Source organism: Oryctolagus cuniculus, chromosome 7 (assembly GCF_051225735.1).
Source record: "Oryctolagus cuniculus isolate XC-2025 breed Fujian yellow rabbit chromosome 7, ASM5122573v1, whole genome shotgun sequence".
NCBI classification, from domain to species: Eukaryota; Metazoa; Chordata; class Mammalia; order Lagomorpha; family Leporidae; genus Oryctolagus; species Oryctolagus cuniculus.
The window spans coordinates 15,635,935-15,652,722 of NC_142873.1; positions in this window are offsets into that span (position 1 = coordinate 15,635,935).

A 16,788-nucleotide genomic window follows, 5' to 3' on the forward strand; every position below is an offset into this window, starting at 1 on the left:
CAAGTACTTTGTTTCTTGGCATTGGGTAAGGTTTTTTTCTTCTTGTTGTGTTTCTCACAAAATTGTATGTTGTCCTAACTTGGAATCAAATACAGGACATTCTGTGTAATACAGTAAATTTTGAGATAAGTATTATTTAGATGAAATGTGCGTGCCACTTGTTCTCTTGGAACATTAAAGTAGGAGTTGAGGCAATCTAAGCAAAAGATGACATTTCTTTGGGTTTGTTTAACGCTTTGAATATGGTTAACGTCAGTGACCATGATCTTCATCTTTCTCCATTTCTGGGCAGCCAGCTCATTATGCTTAAGATGGGGTCTTGTGGGGGAGGGGCTCAGATTGTTTTCACAATGTTAATATTTAAACATTAACTTTTAGTATTCCTTCTCCCTCTCTATCTACAGACCCATCTGTGGTGGTCTCTCTCCTTGCATTTGCCACCTCCCATCCTTAGATTTTGCTGTTCAGTATATGCATTTGTGCCAGTGAAATACTACTCTTTCAGATTTTCTACCACGAAAAAAATATATATAAAGCACTCAGAGAAAGTGTGTAGAAAAATCTGATGAGGGGGACTCCACTGTGGCCCCAGGCTATTCAACATGCAATACTATTCCATAGTTGACCTTTGGCCATTCAATAAATTTACCTGACTTCTTATATATTTATGTTAACTTACACCTCTACTACTAGTGTTTTACCACAAATGACATAATCCATGCATCTTGCTCTTGTGAGATTTGTCCCTCTTTTGATCTCACTACTTAATTCCTTTGGTACACTTAGTTCTCTAGTGGTTTCAAGAAAGTTATGATGTGTTGATTTATTGGACTTTGTTTCACTGTTGGTGTGACAATATCATTCTTTAAATCCTTGTGTGTCTTAAGCGGAAATGGAAGTCATGTATATTTGTTTTTATGGTTGTATCCATGCAGTAATTATGAAACCTTTTATGACATTTTATAGACTTGAGCAAAAGAGGAAATGTGTGATGTTGCTAGGCTTAGAGTTCTCACTGCAGAACAGAAGGAAGGCAAGCAAAAACCTTCTAGGGATAGAGTCAGGATTGTTCCAAGTTTTCTAGGGAGACATATACTGGCAAACAGAAAACATTTTGATAGCCTTTTTAATGCCTAAAGTTAATACTTCCTAACCCTCTGAAATTCTGTAATAATTAACAATAAGACTTCCTAAAATAGTAGTTGGTATTAATCATATTTCGTGAAAAAAATAAGGTTCTCGTCACAGTCACGTGTTTGTAAATGTTACAGGCAATATAACAGAAAAGATATAACTGATCAAACTAAACATTATAACATAAATCTTATTGATTAAAAGAATTGACCATTTTTCTTGTATTTCTATATTTAGTATACATTCAGTAATGAAATAAATTTTGTTGGCAAAATGATACAAGTGTTCATGGAATATGTATTTGCAGCAATAAAATACTATTACACTTTCAGATTTTCTACTATGAAAAATATCATTCTTTTATCAAAACACATTCATTGACATGGATTGACAAAGAGAAAATGGAGCATACCTGAATAAAACTTTTTTTTCTTTTTTTTAACTTTTATTTAATGAATATAAATTTCCAAAGTATGGCTTATGGATTACAATGGCTTTCCCCCCATAACGTCCCTCCCACCCGCAACCCTCCCCTTTCCCATTCCCTCTCCCCTTCCATTCACATGAGGATTCATTTTCAATTCTCTCTATATACAGAAGATCAGCTTAGCATACATTAAGTAAAGATTTCAACAGTTTGCTCCCACACAGAAACATAAAGTGAAAAATAATAGATGATTTTTTAAATGATGATGAAATCAGATCAGATCTATTGTCATGTTTAATCCCAGTGAGAGTCAAGTTGGGAATTGCTAATTTCTTCTTCTTTTTTTTTTAACAGAAGATCAGTTTAGTATACATTAAGTAAACATTTCAACAGCTTGCACTCACATAGAAACACAAAGTGAAATATACTGTTTGAGTACTCGTTATAGCATTAAGCCTCAATGTACAGCACATTAAGGACAGAGATCCTACATGAGGAGTAAGTGCACAGTGACTCCTGTTGTTGACTTTACAAATTGACACTCCTGTTTATGGCATCAGTAATCTCCCTATGCACCAGTCATGAGTTTCCAAGGCTATGGAAGCCCCTTGAGTTCTCCGACTCTTATCTTGTTTAGACAAGGTCATAGTCAAAGTGGAGGTTCTCTCCTCCCTTCAGAGAAAGGTACCTCCTTCTTTGAAGACCTGTTCTTTCCACTGGGATCTCACTCACAGAGATCTTTCATTTAGGTTTTTTTTGTTTTTGTTTTTGTTTTTGCCAGAGTGTCTTGGGTTTCCATGCCTGAAATACTCTCATGGGCTTTTCAGCCAGATCCGAATGGCTTTAGGGCTGATTCTGAGGCCAGAGTGCTGTTTAGGACATCTGCCATTCTATGAGTCTGCTGAGTATCTCGCTTCCCATGTTGGATCACTCTCCCCTTTATTTATTCTATCGGTTAGTATTAGCAGGTACTAGACTTGTCTATGTGATCCCTTTGACTCTTAGTCCTTTCATTATGATCAATTGTGAACTGAAATTGATCACTTGGACTAGTGAGATGGCATTGGTACATGCCACCTTGATGGGATTGAATTGGAGTCCCCTGGTATGTTTCTAACTCTACCATTTGGAACAACTTAATACATTATCCCTCTTAGTAGTTTTTTTTTTGTCTTTTCTACTTAATATGACTGGTTTAATTCTGTAATTAATACACAGTTATTCTTAAGTGTTGAAATTTAACTGAAATGTGATCCCTGTTAAACATAAGAGTGGGGATAAGAGAGGGAAGAGATGTACAATTTGGGACATGCTCAAGCTGCATAAAACTTTTACATCTGAATTTATTCTTGTATTCTTTGTGAATCCTTTTTGTTGATAGTACATACATTCTGAGATTTCAATTTAGACCTGAAGTGAGTGAAAGAATGTTATTACAAGATTTACAGAGAATTCTACTAACTTATGTGGTCTGGATTGCTGATACAAGTACCTGAACTTTTTCACATTTTTTCTTTACCTGCCTCTGTCTCCACTAAAAATCTTCATTATCTTGCCACTTATTTAACTCGTATCTACCATATCTGATTCTACTGAGTCTTTATTTCTCACACCTTCTTATTAAAACCTTTGGCAGGCCCAAAGTATGAGCATTTTACTTAGTTTCTAATATACTGCAAAAAATCAAAGTCCAATCCTCCGTTGATTAGAGTAACCTCTGTTCTAGATTCCCAATATTGGACCTCCTTCATCTCTAAACTCTTGAATCTTTAATGCATCTATTTCCCTGGTTGGTCTGATCATAGTTAAGGTTTCATTTTTTTAAAAGTCCTATCTTAGTAAAAAAGGACTTATCAATAGCCCTTACTGCACATTACTCATTTCTTTCTTTTTTTTTTTTTGACAGGCAGAGTGGACAGTGAGAGAGACAGAGAGAAAGGTCTTCCTTTGTCGTTGGTACACCCTCCAATGGCCGCCACGGCTGGTGTGCTGTGGTGGACGCACCGTGCTAATCCGATGGCAGGAGCCAGGTAATTATCTTGGTCTCCCATGGGGTGCAGGGCCCAAGTACTTGGGCCATCCTCCACTGCCTTCCCGGGCCACAGCAGAGAGCTGGCCTGGAAGAGGGGCAACCGGGACAGAATCCGGCGCCCTGACCGGGACTAGAACCCGGTGTGCCGGTGCCACAAGGTGGAAGATTAGCCTAGTGAGCCGCGGCGCCGGCCTATCACTCATTTCTTAAAACCCCATTGCTTCTTAGTAGGAAATTATTTTGAAAATACTATCTGACAAATCTTTAGGAGAACATTAGTTTGTTGAAAATTATTGTGCATAATATATTATATTCTTAAAATTTCCTTTATTTGGCTTTTTTTCTGGGAGAAGATCATAGTTTTAGCGGAATTCAGTAAATGTGCTTTTTGAGCATTTATAAGAATGTGTTCAGCTGTTATTGGAAGGAGTATTCTAAAAATGTGAGTTCAAAGTAGTAGTATTCACATCACCAATATTCATCCATCTGTACACCTGTTCTATCAGTAACTGAGAAAAAATTGTAGAAGTTTCCACGTGTAATTGTAGATTTAAATATTTTCATTTAAATCTATCAATTTTTGTGGCACATGTGTGGAAATTACATTGTGAGATATCTGCACACTTAGAATTGTTATGACTTTTTAAAAAAATTATCCTTTTTATTAGCCTGTGATGACTCTCTTTATACTTTAAACATTTTTTTCCTGGAGTTTACTTTTTCCTACAATCAAGATAACTATAGCTATTCTTTGTGTTGGTATTTGTATGGTACATTTTATATATGCTTTTGTTTTAAAACTATCTGTATTTTTATACTCAAAGAGAAGTTTCTGTTGAAATGTTTTACCTTAATATCTTTTAGCAGTTTATATGGCATTCAGCACAGTATGTTCCAATTCCACTCAGAGTTTGTTTTCATTTGGATATCTGCCCTGGTCTGAATTTGTGCTTAGTTATTCTGCCCATAATATTCTTCATTTTTTTAGTTTATAAAAATTATAAAATAATGATAACAATTACTGGCTTTCTTTTTGTTCTTGATTATATTTGCCACTGGTTTACAAATTATATGAGTCTCTTGAAAGAATCGATTTTTGGCTTTGTTGATATGTGTGTTAGACATTTTTCTATAATTTTTTTGCTTTATTCTTTGTAATTTCATATATTTAGCTACCACTAGTAGCTGGCATCAGTACATGGGGCATTATTTTTCAGCTTTTTTTGGTGACTTTTATTTAGAGATAATAAACTTGCTGCTCAACACTTAATTTGAAATACTCTATTGGGGACAGTGCTGTGGCACAGTGGGTTAATGCCCTAGCCTGAAGCACCAGCATCCCATATGGGCACTGGTTTGAGACCCAGTTGCTCCACTTCTGATCCAACTCTATCCTATGGCCCGGGAAAGCAGTAGAAGGTGGCCCAAGTCCTTAGGCCCCTGCACCCACATGGGAGACCTGGAAGAATTTCCTGGCTCCTGGCTCCTGGCTTTGGATAGGCTCAGCTCCAGCCTTTGCAGCCAATTGGGGAGTGAACCAGTGGATGGAAGATCTCTTTCTCTCTCTGCCTCTCCTTCTCTCTCTGTGTAACTCTGACTTTCAAATAAATAAATAAATCTTTAAAAAATAAAAAGAAAAGAAATACTGTATAAATTTTAATATAACATTTTTTACTATCATTTATTTCAAAGTATTGTCTTATTTTGAGCTGTTGCTGATTCTCCAAACCATAGATTATTATGTATAACTGGTAAATTTCCTAATAATGAGGAATTTTCTTATTGTTTTCTTAGTGATTTGCATATAATTTAAAAAGTAAAATGACCATTACCTATATGCTTTTTAAAAATTTTTTTAAAAAGACTTTTGTTTCTTTTTTGTGAGGTAGAGTTATAAGCAAAGAGAGGGAGAGACAGGTATAAAGGTCTTCCATCTGCTTGTTCACTCCCCAAATGGCCAAAACAGCAAGAGTTGGGTCGATCTGCAGCCATGAGCCAGGAGCTTCTTCCGGGTCTCCCACACAGGTACAGGGGCCTAAGCACTTGAGACATCCTCTGCTGCTTTCCCTGGCCATAACAGAGAGCTGGATCAGAAGAGGAGAAGCTAGGACCAGAACCAGAGCCCATTTGGGAAGCTGGCACTACAGGAGGGGGCTTAGCCTACTGCACCACAGCGTTGGCCCCCCCACATGCATTTAAAAGCTGATGAAGTTGGAGTTGAGCATTTTGCACACTATATAAAACACCAACTGAATTGCCACAACCACTAGTGGAGTATCTGGATTTGAGTGACACCTCCTCTTCAGATTCCAGCCTCCTGCTAATGCATGACATGCAACGGATGATGGCTCAAGCAGCTGGGTCCCTGCCACACGTGTGGGAGTCCTGAGTTCCTTGCTACTGACTTCAGCATAGCCTTGCCCCAGGTTTTGTGAACATTTGAGAGTGAACGAGCAGATGGAGGACAGCTCACCTGCTGTCTGTGTCTCTATGCCTCTGTCTCTTTCTTTCACACTCTGTCTTTGCTTGCTTTCCTTTTTATTCTTCTATCTTCTGGTTTGGTAGTTTTTTGATCTTATTATGGCTTCTTTGAATTAAAATAAATTAAAGAGAAACTGATATTCCAGATATAGTTATCTTCTACTATAAAATATTATGTCACACTGCTAGAACAGGTACATACTAATTTATTTCATTTCATGTGGTAGTTGAGGTTGATCAAAGCAAGGTTTTCCATTTTGCAAAGACAAATATGTTTCTTATTCTTATTTTTTAGCACTGCAAGATCCAATATGAGTGGGTGTGAATGTATGTATATATGTGTAGTTATGTGGTATCTATCAATACATAGTGGGCTCTACAACACGTTTTCTTTTTCTACCTGATACTGTGAAACTCCTGGAATCTCTTCTCTTCATCCTAACTTACTAGCAATTACTTTCTCTTGATGTTAAATCTGTTAATGCACTGCCACTTATAAGCCAATAAATGCCTTGACTTTTAAAAGTGCTTTCAAAATTTGGGCTTGCTTAAAAGTTTTTCCTTCACTCTAGTTTGTTAGTCCTCACTGACTGGGTAACCCAAAAAAATTCAGCTTTGATATTCCTGTTCCACAAAGTTGTGGAAAGTTAATCTCTGTTTACTGTGCGTGAAGTTGATATCTTGAAATTTGATTATTGTTTCTAACCCTTGTCTATACTCGTAAAGAATAGTGCCCTTTCTACATTCTGCTTGCATTCTTTATATAATGGAGTATTACACCTGTGTTTATAAAGTAAACTGGATGTTATCACAAAAACTAAGAAGAAAAGGAAGGAAGGAAGAGGGAGGGAGTGTGGAAAGTGTCATTCTGTGCTTAAAGTTGTATATATGAAATATATGGAATCTGTTCTCTTTGTATGAATAAGAAATTTTTAAAAATATAGCCACCACTTTCTGTTTGGATTATTAGTTTCCTCCTTTATAATAGTAAATTTTTTATGGGGAAATACATCCAATAATTTGAGTTTGCTTCTATATTTTATCCTCTTTGTGATTCTCCCTTCTCAAGCCCTAAATGTTTTGATGTACCTCTGGAGTCCTCAAAGACTCAATTTGTTTTTCTTCTTTTCATTTATTCATAATATTTATGTTTATTCTTAATGGGGATTCAATGCACAAAAAGCTAATGTACCACTAACTACCAGTTATTCTCAATTTTTAAAATTAATTTCATGTACTTTCTATGTCTACAGTTTGAATTTTATTACTAACTTTCACAGTATTGCAGTAAGGCTTTTTACATTTTGTCTTATTTCACATTCACTTTTCCAAATATACCGTATAAATAGGGGAAATTTTTCTCATAAAGAACAATTGAGTTAACTGCTAAATCAAATTAAGTAAATAATAATGCTATTATGATAACAAAGTTTGGGGTATGGGAAATATTTACAATAATCCAAATTACCTTCTCTTTATGTTTCCTTGGATTCCTCCCACTTTTTAGTTTTAGAAAAACTTCACACATTTCCTAATATGAAAAAGTAAAAATTTGAAGGCATCTTTTGCTCATGCTGCTATGTAGTTTCAGAGGAAGCAAACATGAAGAAATAGAGAATCCTACTATTTCTTTCAGTTGGGTGGTATTGAGAAACTTTGTCAAAAAAATAGGCACAAAGAAGGGGCAGTTGCTGTTTGTTATTTGTCTGTCGATGTGACTAGAGGATGTGGTCCTTTAATAGCTGAAAGAGAAACTGCCCTTCCAGTTGTTATGAGACAAGGAAAAAAATAACACTAACATGAAAATTCCCTAAAGGGATTTTGAAATCACAGAAAAACTTTAGGTTCACACTTCTATAATACTTTGCCTGTTATTTTTACTTCAACTCAGATTTCATCTATTTGGGCAGTGTTACTTTCAGGAGTACCACAAAAGGAGTCCATACAAGCTCAAATGCCAAAAAAAAAAGGGGGGGGAGTACGCCATGGCTCAATAGGCTAATCCTTCACCTAGTGGCGCCGGCACACCGGGTTCTAGTCCTGGTTGGGGTGCCAGATTCTGTCCTGGTTGCCCCTCTTCCAGGCCAGCTCTCTGCTGTGGCCCGGGAGTGCAGTGGAGGATGGCCCAAGCACTTGGGCCCTGCACCACATGGGAGACCAGGATAAGCACCTGGCTCCTGCCTTCGGATCAGCGCAGTACGCCAGCTGCAGCGCACCAGCCACAGCGGCCATTGGTGGGTGAACCAATGGCAAAAAGGAAGACCTTTTTCTCTCTCTCACTGTCCACTCTGCCTGTCAAAAAAAAAAAAAAAGGAATTCTAGAGTTCATCTCCACCAACCCCCTCTTTTTTTGGAAAACATAGCCAAGACAGAGGCTTTTGTAACTTGCCTACATCCGCATGATTTCCCATAGAGCAGGAATAACAGTATTCATTCCTTTAAACAAGAAATCATTACAGTCTTCAGCCGTCCTCAGAAATTTAGGTGAGAGTGTGTGTGTGTGTGTGTTGCTACTTAAACCAATTTTCAAATGAATATTTTTATACGTATATCAATTATATTTTCTTTCAATAATTATAATTTCAAATCATTAAATTCTATTCTCTATATCTAGCCAAATTTCTGCAACATTATAACACCATCAGCCAGCTTTATATAGAAGTTATGCTGAATTAGAGTAATTATAGGAGTCTTTTTACATACTGAATATAGATCCCTACCTATCTTATGATATCCAACCCTTATAAGTCATACTGACTGCAAGTAGTATCAATGCACGTGTACTAAAAGGATCCTGAAACCTTATATTTCACAAAACAGAGTGAGTGACATAATGAATGGCTGTCTACAAATTTGAGCACTTTTTGTATACCTGATCTAAACTTGAAGTGAAACAGTTTTAGCAACATGAATCCAAATTCAAGGGCAAGTGAATAATTTGCCTAGGAAGCATGTGTCAGGAAAACTGTAGCATTTCATAAGAGGTAGTTATTTAATTTTGAATTATCTAAATTATTTTATATATTGCCTCAATTCTCTAGGTAATTAATCATCTTCACAATGAAATGGAATGTCTTACTTAAGAACAGATTTTCTTGATTTTTAAAAACGAAATGGAGGCCAGTGCCATGGCTCAATAGGCTAATCCTCTGCCTGCGGCACCGGCACACCGGGTTCTAGTCCTGGTCGGGGTGCCAGATTCTGTCCCGGTTGCTCCTCTTCCAGGCCAGCTCTCTGCTGTGGCCCAAGAATGCAATGGAGGATGGCCCAAGTCCTTGGGCTCTGTACCCCATGGAAGACCAGGAGAAGCACCTGGCTCCTGCCTTCGGATCAGCATGGTGCACCAGCCGCAGCGGACCTTGGAGAGTGAACCAACAGAAGGAAGACCTTTCTCTCTGTCTGTCTCTCTCACTATCCACTCTGCCTGTCCAAAAAAAAAAAAAAAAAAAAAAACCCGAACTGGAAGTCTACTTTCTTCCCTACCAAAACAACATAAATAATTGACACATTTCAATTCACTTTAATATAGAACTAGATAATTAAGCTAAATTTTAAAAATAAACTTAAAAAGAACTATGGGGGAAAATATCCCTACTACCAAAAGCAATTCTAAAGTAACCAAAGACAAATTTATTTCTGAATATCCAGGAAAGCAAGTGTAAAGTAAAACATGAATGTTATTACTGCACTGTTCATTACTTTATCAAATACCAATTGATGTTCTGGACAATGCATTAGGCAGCGTTGATAAGAAAACATTCTAGCCACAGTATATTTCTACAGAAGTTACAAAAAAGCAAATTACAAGCTTTTTAAACAGTACTATTTGAACAATAAACATAAGAATAAAACACCTTATGTATAAAACACCTATTTATTTTCCCACATACTCATCACAGAAAGTTTTCAAACTGAAAAAATAAAAATGTGAAGAAAAACAAAATGTTCTTGATATTTCTACCTGCACTGATGTGGAAATAAATATACTAACATTCCTCCACACATTTAAGTACCATATTTGTATACATACACATGCAAAATCGAATATACTTTGCATATAATTCAAAATTCAGACACTCAGTTTCCTCTTGGTAGAGATTTTCCTTGCTGTTTGTTTCTAATATAAAGAACAGCATAGTAAACACCTTTGGAAACATATCCCTTATTGCTTCTCTGATGACTAATCTCTAACACTGACTTCCCACAGATCACTGAGCCGTACCTGCCAGTATTTGTGTCCTTGTGACAGTCCATCCACTTGAATTTTGGCAGGTTCTGTGACTTGGAACAAACAAAATCTGGCAGAAATTAATTGTTCTGTGATATAAGTTCCAAGATCTGGTATGAAGATATTTTTGGATTCCATTTTGATTTCCTGAAACATTCACTCTGAAGACTTGAGCAACTTTGCAAGCAGTTTAACAACTCCTAGAACACTGACAATAAAAAAAAGCCTTATGAAGACACACTAAAGACGAGATGCCACATGAAGGAAAAGTCAGCAAGATAAGGAACGAGGCAGAGGGTAAGAACAAGAAAGAAAGAGATCAAGAAAAATCACTGAGACTTTAGAGATGTTGAGACACCCCATTGAAACTGGATTCTCCAGCTCAGCAGTATCCATTGACATCATATGAATCACACTAACTGCCTAGCTGAGCTGTTCTAAAGTGCCTGATATAGAGGCAGGTGTGGCTCAATGGGTTAAGTTGCCACCTGCAGTGCAGGCATCTCATATCTGAGGAGTGCTGGAAACAGATTAATCTTTTTATTTTCACATATATTTAATAAATGTAAATTTCCAAAGTACAGCCTTTGGATTACAGTGGGTTCCCCCTCCCCCATAACTTCCCTCCCACCCACAACATATCAAAATTTATGAGATACAGAAAAAGCAGTGTTGAGAAAAGTTTATAGCAATACGTGCCTACATCAAGAAATTGCAAAGGCACCAAACAAAGGAGCTATCGATGCATCTCAGGGATCTAGAAAAACTGCAGCAAATCAGACCAAAAACTAGTAGGAGAAGAGAAATAATTAAAATTAGAGAAGAAATCAACAGAATTGAATCCAAAAACAACATTACAAAATCAGCAAAACGACGAGCTGTTTTTTTTTTTGAAAAAATAAACAAAATTGACACACTATTGACCCAACTAACTAAAAAAATAAGAGATAAGAACAAAATCAATAAAATCAGAGATGCAAAAGGGAATGTAACAACAGACACCACAGAAATAAAAAGAGTCTTCAGAAATTAATACAAAGAGTTGTATGTCAGCAAACAGGGAAATCTATGAGAAATGGATAAATTCCTGGACACATATATCCTACCTAAATTGAACCATGAAGACATAGAAAACCTAAACAGACTCATAACAGTCAGAAACTGAATCAGTAATAAAGGCCCTCCCAAGAATGAAAAGCCCAGGACTGGATGAATTACTGCTGAATTCTACCAGACATTTAAAAATTAACTCCAATTCTTATCAAACTATTCAGAACAATCGAAAAAGAGGGAATCCTCCCAAATTCTTTCTATGAAGCCAGCATCACCTTAATTCCTAAACCTGGAAAAAGATGCAGCATTTAAAGAGAATTACAGAGCCGGTGCCGCGGCTCACTAGGTTAATCCTCCTCCTTGCAGTGCCGGCACACCAGATTCTAGTCCCGGTCGGGGCACCGGATTCTGTCCCGGTTGCCCCTCTTCCAGGCCAGCTCTCTGCTGTGGCCAGGAGTGCAGTGGAGGATGGCCCAAGTCCTTGGGCTCTGCACCCCATGGGAGACCAGGAGAAGCACCTGGCTCCTGCCTTTGGATCAGTGCGGTGCGCCGGCCGCGGCAGCCATTGGAGGGTGAACCAACGGCAAAGGAAGACCTTTCTCTCTGTCTCTCTCTCTCACTGTCCACTCTGCCTGTCAAAAAAAAAAAAAAAGAAAAAGAAAGAATTACAGACCAATTTCCCTGATGAACATAGACGCAAAATTCCTCAATAAAATTTTAGCCAATAGAATGCAACAACACATCAGAAAGATCACCCACCCAGACCAAGTGGGATTTATCACTGGTATGCAGGGATGGTTCAGTGTTCGCAAAACAATTAATGTGATACACATTAACAGACTGCAGAAGAAAAACCATATGATTATCAAATAGATGCAGAGAAAGCATTTGATAAAACACAACACCCTTCCTTCTTTTTTTTTTTTTTTGACAGGCAGAGTAGACAGTGAGAGAGAGAGACAGAGAGAAAGGTCTTCCTTCTGTTGGTTCACCCACCAATGGCCACCGTGGCTGGTGCACCACACTGATCTGAAGCCAGTAGCCAGGCGCTTCTCCTGGTCTCCCATGCAGGTGCAGGGCCCAAGGACTTGGGCCATCCTCCACTGCACTCCTGGGCCACAGCAGAGAGCTGGCCTGGAAGGGGAGCAACCGGGACAGAACCCGGCACCCTGACCGGGACTAGAAACCGGGTGCTGGCACCTCAGGTGCAGGATTAGCCTATTAAGCCTTGGCACTTGCCTAAATACAACACCCTTTCATAATGAAAACTCTAAGCAAATTGGGTATAGAAGGAACATTCCTCAATACAACCAAAGCAATTTATGAAAAACCCACGGCCAGCATTCTACTGAATGGGGAAAAGTTGGAAGCTTTTCCACTGAGATCTGGTACCAGACAGGGATGCCCACTCTCACCACTGCTATGCAATATATTACTAGAAGTTTTAGCTAGAGCCATTCGGCAAGAAAAAGAAATTGAAGGGATAAAAATTGGGAACGAAGAAATCAAACTATCCCTCTCTGCAGATCATATGATTCTTTATTTAGGGGATCCAAAGAACTCTACTAAGAGACTACTGGAACTCATAGAAGAGTTTGGCAAAATAGCAGGATAAAAAATCATTGCACAAAAATGAACAGCATTTGTATACACAGGCAATGCCACAGCTGAGAAAGAACTTCTAAAATCAATACCATTCACAATAGCTACAAAGACAATCAAATGCCTTGGAATAAACTTAACTAAAGATGTCAAAGAACTCTAGGATGAGAATTACAATATCTTAAAGAAAGAATTAGAAGAGGATACCAAAAAATGGAAAAATCTTCCATGCTCATGGATTGGAAGAATCAATATCATCAAAATGTCCATTCTCCCAAAAGCAATTTATACATTCAATGTGATAACAATCAAAACACCAAAGATATTCTTCTCAGATCTGGAAAAATTATGCTGAAATTCTTATGGGGACACAGGAGACCTTGAATAGCTAAAGCAATCTTGTACAACAAAAACAAAGCCGGAAGCATCACAACACCAGATTTCAGGATATAATACAGGGCAGTTATAATCAAAACTGCGTGGTACTGGTACAGAAACAGAAAGATAGACCAATGGAACAGTATATAAACACTAGAAATCAATACAAACATCCATATTATATCTATCAATATCTATATTATATCTATCTATATCTATATTATATCTGATCAAGGATCTAAAACCAATTCCTGGAGAAAGGACAGTCTATTCAACAAATAGTGCTGGGAAAAATGGATTTCCACATGCAGAAGCATGAAGTAAGATCCCTACCTCACACCTTACACAAAAATCAGCTCAACACGGATTAAAGAGCTAAATCTATGACCCAACCACACCAAATTTTAGAGAACATCACAGAAACCCTGCAAAATATAGGCACAGGAAAAGACTTCCTGGAAAAGACTCCAGAGGCACAGGCAGTCAAATCAAAATTAACAATTGGGATTACATCAAACTGAGAGTTTCTGTATGCAAAAGAAACAGGAAAGTGAAGAGGCCACCAACAGAATGGGAAAAATATTTTCAAATTATGCAACAGATAAAGCTTTAATAAGCAGAATCTACAAAGAAATCAAATTCCACAACAACAAAATAAAAAACCCACTTAAGAAGCGGGCCAAGGACCTCAACAGACTTTTTTCAAAAGAGGAAATCCAAATGGCCAACAGACACATGAAAATATGTTCAGGATCACTAGTCATCAGGGAAATGCAAATGAAAACCACAATGAGGTTTACCTCACCCCAGTTAGAATGGCTTACATACAGAAATCAGGTAACAACAGATGCTGGTGAGGATGTGGGGAATAAGACACACTAATCCACTGATGGTGGGAATGCAAACTGGTAAAGCCACTACGGAAGTCAGTTTGGAGATTCCTCAGAAACCTGAATATAACCCTACCATACAACCCAGCCATCCCACTCCTTGGAATTTACCCAAAGGAAATTAAATTGACAAATAAAAGAGCTGCCTGCACCTCAATGTCTATTGCAGCTCAATTCACAATAGCTAAGACCTGGAATCAACCTAAATGCCCATAAACAGAAGAGTGGATGAAGAAATTATGGGATATGTACTCTATAAAATACTATACAGCAGTCAAAAACAATGAAATCTGGTCATTTGCAACAAAATGGAGGAAATCTGGAAAACATGCTGAGTGAAATAACCTAGTCCCAAAGGGGCAAATAACATATATTCTCCCTGATTGGTGACAACTAACTGAACACCTAAAAGGAAAACTGTTGAAGTGAAATGGACACACTGACAATGACTTGATCAGCCCATGTCCTGACTGTCGAGGAACAACTTATTATTTTATTCCTTTTAGTATTTTTTGTTCTATTTAATACCATTGGTTGAACTCTTTAATTAACACAAAATTATTCTTAGGCGTTTAAATTTAACTGAAAATTTATCCCTGTTTAATATAAAAGAGTGGGAATAAGAGAGGGAGGAGATGTATTTTGGCACATACTCACTTGGACTTACCCCTAAGTGTAGAGTTAGAAACATGCTAGGGTATGTTGTGGGTGGGAGGGAGGTTATGGGGGGAAAAGCCGTTATAATCAAAAAGTTGTACTTTGGAAATTTATATTTATTAAATGAAAGTTAAAAAATTAAAAATGAGTGAACCAGTGGATACAAGATCTCTCTCTCTCTCTTGCTCTCGCTCTTTCTCTCTGTCATTTTGCCATTCAATAAACATTTTTAAAATTTCCAATACACAAAGCTATGAAATAATTTTGGCCAAGATCAACCATGTTTGTGGAAAAAAAGAATTAAGCATTATGAAGACATTATACATCAGAAAATTATGGTTAGGAGAAGGAACACCAAAAACGAGAGTCATCAATTGCCTCAACTTAGAACCTTGAAAGAGTTTTTAGGATATGTCATAGAAAGAATTAATGTAGAGTGAGTCTGCTTGCATTGATGAGCTGAAGACTGAACGTCCAAGGAGGCACAAGGAGCTGTGGTTTGCTGGGAAAATGCAGACAGTAAATAGCTACACAAAGAGAATACTCAAGGAACAAGGAATCTGTAGATTACTCTGAGTAACCCACTAAGTGAAAATTAACATCTACGTGCAAGAAAACACCTGCAGTGAGAGAGAGGACCACCTGAAGGATTAGAAGGAATAATATCTAGAGTTCACATAGTACTTCATGTTTTTCCAGGCCCCACATATCTGAATGGAAAAATCCCATAATTCATGAAGTATTGGGCAGAGTACTCAGAGAAGTTTTTGTCTCAAAGTTGAAGAAAAATGAGGTGTTTAACAGCTATTCTGATATCTTAATTTTTCTTAATAGGAAAGTTTTAAAAGTATCAAAACATTCCCCTATAATTAGACTATGTCCTAGAAAATACCTGAAGGATATTAAAGAATTATGAAGAAAATCTAGCACCCAATGAGGTAGGATATACAATGTGGCAACTAATAAAAAAACAACAAAGCAGGAAAATATGACCCATAATGAAAAAGGGAATCAGTCAATTGAATTCCCAAAATGACAAAGGTGATAAAATTTGTAGAAAAGGGTATTAAAACAATTACTATAAATGTATTCTATGTGTTCAAAAAAATAGACGAAAGTTAAATATAGTAAGTAGAGGCATAGATGATATTTTTAAAAACTCAAACTGAAATTGTAAAGAAAATAACAATATTTGTGTTGAAAATGTACCTTGGGAATAAGAGCATATTAGACAAATGTAGAAAAAAGGATTAGTGAGATTTAAGGCACTGCAATTAAAACTACTCCGAACTTACACTTGTGGAAATCCAATTTTTCCTTTCTCCAGGGGGTGATTTTAGCTTGTCTGTCAAAAATTAGTTGGTGGTAGATGTATGGGTTAATCTCTGGGGCTACTATTCTGTTCCATTGGCCTGATGTCTATTTTTGTGTCAGGATCAGGGTATTTTATTATAAAAACCCTGTAGTGTATCTTGAAGGTTGATATTCTTATGCCTCTGGCTTTGTGTTTATTTTTAAGATTGCTTTGTATATTCAAGGTCTTTTGTGTTTCCATATGAATTTTAGTATTGCTTTTTCTAGATCTGAGAAGAATCTCTTTAGTTTTTTTTATTTGGATCACATTTAAACTGTAAATTGGTTTGGGTAGTATGAATTTTGATATTAATCCTTCCAATCCATGAATATGGAGGATTTTTTTCTTGGTGTCTCAGTGTGTTCTTCTATTTCTTTCATTAATGCTTTGTAATTTGCTTTGCAGAAATCATTCATATCCTCAGTTAAACATTGTATACCAAAGTTACCTAAGATTTGTCATAATGTTTGTTCATGGGACCAAGCTTAAAGTTCTTTCTCATCCATAGCATTTATTGCATATGAGTGATTGATTTCTGTGCACTGATTTTAT